Source organism: Bidens hawaiensis, unplaced genomic scaffold (genome assembly GCF_021521415.1).
Source record: "Bidens hawaiensis isolate Kalapana, Puna unplaced genomic scaffold, B.hawaiensis_p1.1 tig00023211_1, whole genome shotgun sequence".
Taxonomy (NCBI): Eukaryota; Viridiplantae; Streptophyta; class Magnoliopsida; order Asterales; family Asteraceae; genus Bidens; species Bidens hawaiensis.
In genome coordinates, this window is record NW_027493638.1 from 117,077 (window position 1) to 124,560 (window position 7,484).

At 37.6% G+C, this 7,484-nt stretch overlaps 1 long non-coding RNA gene across 1 annotated transcript; it reads left to right on the plus strand.

The window, feature by feature from the left end:
* The first annotated feature begins 6,618 nt into the window (after nucleotides 1-6,618).
* LOC143567091 (uncharacterized) lies at nucleotides 6,619-7,013 on the plus strand. Its single transcript, XR_013141341.1, has 3 exons — nucleotides 6,619-6,686; nucleotides 6,787-6,821; nucleotides 6,991-7,013. It is a non-coding gene; the product is annotated as an uncharacterized LOC143567091 (long non-coding RNA).
* The last annotated feature ends 471 nt before the right edge of the window (nucleotides 7,014-7,484 follow it).

The following is a 7,484-nucleotide window of genomic DNA, read 5'->3' on the forward strand; positions in this document are numbered from 1 at the left end:
TTGGACTGTGATTGATCATGTATTTGCATAGCACATATGGTGTGGCACCCAAGGATATTATAATGATCATTATATTTTCCTGAGGGGACATGCACTTAATACAGGAGCAGACGTGCGTAAAGTCTGTATATGCGATTATATAATGCCGACCCGGCTTTAACGTGAAGCGGGCGGGTTATGATTATGGCATGACATGCAATGAGCTCATATGTGATCAATAAAGTTATTTTTGTGTCTGATTTATTGAATATGTCGGCTTATGTGACTCGCCAGCTTTGTGCTGACGTATTTTTACCCGAGCATGTATTGCAGGTTAATGAAGTAAGGATCGAAGATTAGCTACTATGTGTTGGACAAGCTTAAACGTTTTACGTTCTGTTGTTAATTGTAATCGTTAGACATTTAACAAAAGTTTTAGTAGTTTTTATATAAGATTACGTTTCCGCTATAAGTCTGTTCTGACTGGTCGCTATAAATGCCCTATTCTGGGTGGGGTGTGACATAGAAAGAAAAAAAAAATCATAAAATATTTTTTAAATAAATTAAAAATAATTCTTTATTAGTTCTCTAGTTCTCTTTTAGGAGTATTTCTATATATATATATAGGAGATGGATCATGCGAGAAGTGATATTATAGCAGAAGTGCGAGAGATGAATCTAGACCATTGATTGTGTTTAATCAATGGTCAACAATAGAAATGGCATTATCGTAACTAAAGACACATATTTATGACATATTTTTAATTAAAAAGGGCATACATGTCTTTTGTGGTGTTGGCCTAATTAAACCAGGCATTAATATATTCAGCGGTTATTTTTTCTAGCATAATCAATGCTCATAAGATGATTAATACTAGTTTAATACATATACATGATACATAAAAACATACACCAACTTGTCTCAAGTGACAACACGACATTAGTTTTACCTACACTACATTAGTTGTGACATCACAGCATTTGAAAGTGTCCCTACACTACATTAAATATGTCCAAAATACATTAGTTATGACTACATAACATTTGAAAGTGTACCTACACTACACTACATTAGTTTTGCCTACACAACACTAGATATATCTACACTACATTAGTTATTACTATACGACACTTGAAAGTGTGTCTACGCTACATTAGTTTTACCTACACTACATTTGAAAGTGAGCTTACGTTACATCAGTTTTTCCTATAGTACATATGATATGTCTACACCACATTAGTTATGACTATATAACACTTGAAAGTGTGCGTACCCTATATTAGTTTTGCCTACAGTGCATTTGATATATCTACACAACATTAGTTATGACTACACAACATTTTAAAGTAAGCCTACATTACATTAGTTTTTCCAAGCCTATATATGATATGTCTACACTACATTAGTTATGACTACACAACATTTGAAAGTGTGCGTACACTAGATTACGTAACTTTATTTACATTACATAAGATAAGTCTACACTGCATTTGTTGATTAAACTCAAACAAAAAATTAAAAAAAAAACACTTCTCATTAGAGATCAAATAAAAAAAATTAATTAGCCATGTGTAATAAAATGATTTCAGATTAAATGGATTTTAATTGTTCAAATTTTAAATGAAATAAATAATTATAATAATAATAATAATAATAACTTATCATTTGTTAGTAACTTAACATAATTAAACCATTAATAAGTTTGAGTTACAAAATAAAATATTTTATATTTTACTAGCATACCTTTTTATTTAAATAATAAGAAATTAAAAAAGAAATCATGTAATTGGTTATAATCTCTTCTCGCACTAAGAAACACTTCTGAAATAAACCAAATCCTATATATATATAGTTAAACAGAAAAAATGTCTTTGATCCATATACGAAAGCACTCCCACATACTTAACATTAATCATTCAATGGCTATAAGCATGAGATACCATGATCATCACAAAGATATGTATGTAAATGTGTACTGAACTTAAAACTAAGTTATATTCGACTTACGTTTTGACTTAAAAATCTTTAGTCGCATAAATGTTATTAGTGTTAAGATATTTTTTTCAGTTATTGTGATAATATAAGTTATTCTATATTTCACAATAAATCAATGTCACGAGAGTGATGTGCAGGTCATAGTGAACATTTAGGGTGATTCATGAAGAAAATATGACATAGGGATACATCCGACCACTTGTAGAGTTGTAAATATATATTTTAACTCTATTTAAGAAGAATTTCTGTTTTACGACAATAAATATTAAATATATTTAATATTTATTTGTGAAACAACTTGTTATTTTTAAGTAACTTAGGCACCTCAAGCATTTTACATTACATGAAACGCCCAAACATATTTCAACCATTTAAAAATGGGTGCAGTTAGAATGCTGCTCAAATTTTTGCAGCAATCAATACTCAATTATTTTTTCTTTTTGTATTTCTATTTTTTTAATTAAAACTAAAAAAATAATACTTCATTAAATAAATAAAAATTACATTAAAATAAAAAATAATAACTACTTGTCTCCATCGTCGTCCCCATTGTCATCGTCCTCATCTATTTCTTCGTTAGCATCATCTTTGTCGTCTTCATCATCTAGCTCGTCTCTGTATGCATCGTTGCCCTCATCTTGGTCTTCATTTTGACTTGGAAAACCGCAAAGCATCTAAGCCTGTTGCATCAAATCCCCCCATAAGAGCGTTATGTGTTTCTTTTGAATGCATGAAATACGCGTTTTCCAGTATCTGCTCCATAGTTGCTGGAGTTCGTGGTGGATCATTGTCCGGTATATAAGTTGGACATATTGTTCACCCCTCGTCTTTGATGATCATTTTATGCAATATGATATACGAATACAAAGCACTTTTTATTCTTTCCAACGACCAAAGACGACAAGGATTTTTAACAAAATGTCAATGTTGTTAAAGAACCCCAAAACACCTCTCGATGTCCTTTCTTGAAATATTCTCTTTTTTTCATCGATCGGGTCCTTAAACGTTGTCACGATAATCAAATATTCTGGATATATCTCATCCCCCAAATAGTAACCGTGTGGGTGGTAGTTATTGTTAGCACAAAGCGAAGCGACTGAGATGGTGCCGGAGATGTAACCCTCCATCACATGCGACTTTTCGAAGACATTTATGTCATTGTTGGAATTGAGGACACCAAAGAAAGCCGGCCCAAAGGTCAATGAAACAATCCTTTGAAGACTGATTGTTGGTCATTTTTGGTCACCTCATCTGTGTTGACCTTGACATGCGGTTAGACAATTAGCTCATTTCCACTTCATATAATTTACACTCCTGATCATGTCGGGTAAACTATGCAACCTTGCATGTTCCTCGTAAATATGTCATAAATCGTTTCAATTGGGCGTTCTTAGATAATATGGGCAATATAGCTTTATTATTCATATATAAAATACTTAATTAAAATCAATTTCAAAAAAAGTGATATAATTTTTTTAAAATATCGAAATATACCGTAGTAGAAATACTCCAAGGTGTCTCAAGTTGTTTTATCAGCCAAGTACTCGTCATTGACGTCGGGCGTGTTTCTGTAGACGAGCACGCGTACCGCTGAAATAACCTTTTGAATTGCGATGATTCCTGGCATCCCTCGACCGTCCGGTTTTTGCTTAACGTATTCGAACTCTCGCTCCAAATCTTCGGCAATACGCATAAATAAACGTTTAGACATCAGAAAGCGACGCCTAAAAATCTTCTGGTTCTTGTATCTTGGTGACTTATTGAAGTAATCTGCCATCAAATGCGTGCACCCAAACGGTCTCATTTAATATATGATTTTTTAGTAATCATGGGTATAAGAGAACGAAGATAATTCATATAATTTGTCACGAGCCCAACCGCACTCTTCCTCCGCATCGTCATCGGCATGCTGATCGATCCCAAAAAAATGGGTGTATATAGAAGTTGGAGAATCCATAGGTACAATTTTGTAGAGAATTGGTTGTACATAGGGTTTGAGAAGAGAATTTTATAAAAGTGTGGGCTTGATTGGGAGGATATATTAGGCTGAGGGGTGTGGGGCTTCAGCGGGGGCGCGAGAGCCCATCCGCTCGCGCCCCGGGGCGCGAGCACCACACCACCGGGGCGCGAGAGGGGCGCGAGCGCGGATTTCAAAGCAGGCGCAAGGCCGGGGGGGAGAGAAAGGTGGCGTAAAGGAGCATTGGGGTGCGTGAAGGAGCCGTTGGGATGAATAAAAGAGACGTTGGGCTCTTTAATTTTATTAAAAAAAAATCTGTTTTTCCTATATATAAACATAAACCAATTACCACACCCAAAATCACATACCACACCCAAAATCATATAAAACCATTACCACAACTACAAAAAAAACCCAAAATCAACCCATCTTCCAAACCTTTTTTTAAAAACATGGCTGGAAATTGGTACCCGAACCTAGATTCTGGTTATAGTTACGACGATTTATGGTCGTCACCAGACCAATCGATGTTTTTTACGGGGTCGCAAGAAACATCCGGCTTTCAACCATCCAACATACAACCGTCTCCTAACTTTGTTGTTCCGGAGACACAAGAATCACACGGTGAAGCTGCGGGACAAAGAAGACGCGTCCACCGGAAAAAACAAGTTGCAACGGACGGGTCGGGTTCTGCTTCGACTCCGAGGACGAAACGGAAAACCACTCCGTGGTCATCGGATGAGAAGGAAGCCCTGTGTCGGGCTTGGATAGTCATTTCTGAGGATCGGCGTTGCGGTAATTGTTTTAACGTTTTTAAAAATGATTTTTAATAAAAAAGTTAAATAAAAAAGTTAAATGACTTACAAATTTATTTATGCATTTTGCAGCCGACTACCAAAAGAGCAAGGTCTTTTGGACAAAGGTTAGGGAGACGTTCTATTCGCTCGTTGGGAGTACAGAGCGGAACGCCGATATGATTTCGGGTCGGTGGTCCGAAATCAGAAAATTTGTCGGCTTGTTTACTAATCTTTTCAACAGGAACGCCGGTCGTATGAGACCAAGTGGCAGTGATGATTTGGCGGTTTACAATTTCACTGTCGAAGAGTGGAAGCAGGAGTGTCTGCGGAGGTATGGGACGGTGAAGACGTGGGACGATGTAAAGTTGTGGGAGAGGTTGAAAAGGTGTGCCAAGTGGGTTGAGCTGGTGGCGCCCGACCATGATGCTGAAGTAGGGCCGAAACGGACTAAAACTAGTTCGTCTGGAGGGTATAGCACTTCTGCCGCGTCGGATTGCCGCGTTGGATTCGACCTAAACATTGCGGGGGAGGAAACGTCTTCACCGCCGAGGAGGCGGCCATTGGGACGGGACGCCAAGGGGAAAAAACGGGCTGAGGGGGGAGCCGTAAACATCGTCGATCTTGTTGAATCCCTCAATAAATTCAACAAAACCATGGAGGTGGTCTCTAATGACAAAAAGGAAAAAAGTCGAATGAGAGATTTGGACTTCCTTACAAGAGACTTCAGTAACCTAAATCCGGTCGATAAAATGCTGATGGAAAAGCAAAAGGAACGTATCCGAAAGAGGTTGATCGAAGAAGACCAAGCCGAAGAATAAGAATAATGTTTTTTTAGTACTTTAATTTTTATTTTATTTTTAGATATTAATGTTTTTTTTAATGTGTGTTTTTTTAATAATTTATGAGTTTTTTTTAATAATACGTTTTTTGAATATATTTATAAAAAAATAAAAAAAAAATCCGCTGGAGCCCCTGCTCGCGCCCCTCCCCACCAGGGCCAGGGGCTCCAGCGGGGGCTCCAACACCCATCTTATCCAGTTTCTCTCTCTGCCACACGTCACAATATTATTGGCTGGAGCCCCCACTCGCGCCCCCGTTAGAGCCCCCCACACCCCTCAGCCTTATATATATTACAATTAGAAAGGTCGGCATGCAATAGCAGTTGTACTTTCAGCTTTCTCTTTTGTACCGTTATCCTCTCATTTCTACACTACTGTATGCTACTCACCCACCACTGACCTTGCCACGTTTGCTAGCCACGCGTCCATCCCATCGTCATCATTTATTCCATCACCAGCCTGGACACCTCTTCTACCTTCATTTGGCAACTCATGTTTGTCCCAACATGCATACAAAGAGTGTTTGGTTTTTCAAGGGGCGACAAGAATGGCGGTAGTACCGTTTCATCTTCTATGACGGGTAGCGGTTATAGTTCAAGTGTAAATCGGCGACGGTAAGGCGTTGGGAGCGTTCCTCGAGTGGAGTTGAACTACCAGCAGCCAAACCTAGGGTTCCGGCGAACCTCCGATGAACCGATCAAAGCTTGCATGTCTCAGATTGGTGATTCTCAAGCCACCCACGACAGCTGAGCCTAGGTAAGTGAGTTACCGACCGTTTGGGTGGTTTTTTCCGTAGAATATTGACTTTAAATATGTTTTAAATAATCAGGTTGTTAGATGGCCGTTGGAAACCAAACCGACGAAGGCTCATCAAAAGATCTATCAGCAATGGTTTAACTGCGGCTCGGTTTTAAATCTCTCAATCTCATCATTTTACACTCATGTATTCATGGGAATGTATAAATTTCGTTAAAGATTTTATCAAATTCTCATTATTTGCCTATTTGGTATAGCCATTTACTAATTGTATACTTAATACTATTTTGGTGTGGATAACAGGGGACGATACAAAGATTTTCTTTTCTAAATTGAATAAAGGAAAACCTCAACTTAGGCAGGTGAAGAATACTTGCTCAGCTGTGTTTACTGTATAAAGGTAGTATGATTCTTAGCTAAATTGGAACGATACATGACTACTTAAAATGATTGTTTATGTAGGAATCCGGTTCTTCGAATAAGGAAATCTAGAGGAGGTAAATTACTTCTCATGCTTCTTTCTTATCATAGTTTTGACAGAAGTTAAATTTACTTGCTCAAATGCGTATTTACATTTTGAAATGTGCAAATTTGCTTGATATTTCAATTGATCATTGTCTGCTTTGTCACTTTGGTAACTAACTGCCATTCATGTACTTTGTTCAGATCATAATATAGCTATTCAAGGCATTGAGTCTACTCACTAATTTTTACATCAACTCTCCGTTATGCCTCAATCATCCATGGTGAATTCATCTCTTTACCACATTTTGAATATGTGAATTGAATGCCTAATTGAACAAATTCTATTAATTTATTTACTTTGTGTGCAGGTAACTGATTTTAGTCGTCATCATCATCGTACTCAGTATATCCCACCAATAGCAAAGCTATAGTAGGGTCTGAGGAGGGTAAGATGTAGACAGCCTTACCTCTACCCCATAAGGATAGAGAGGCTGCTTCCGGTGAGACCCCCGGCTCGATAGTAGTTTTGCATCAAGCCTTGGACATAAGGCACATAGCACTCAATCATCGGGACACCGGCTGATCGGTGCATGTACCCTTGTCTTTCGGCTATAAACGCCACTACATGATGCCTGATTAACCGTCCGTCACTTTTAACGTTATTTTCACGAGATTAGTAAAATAACGTCAAAATT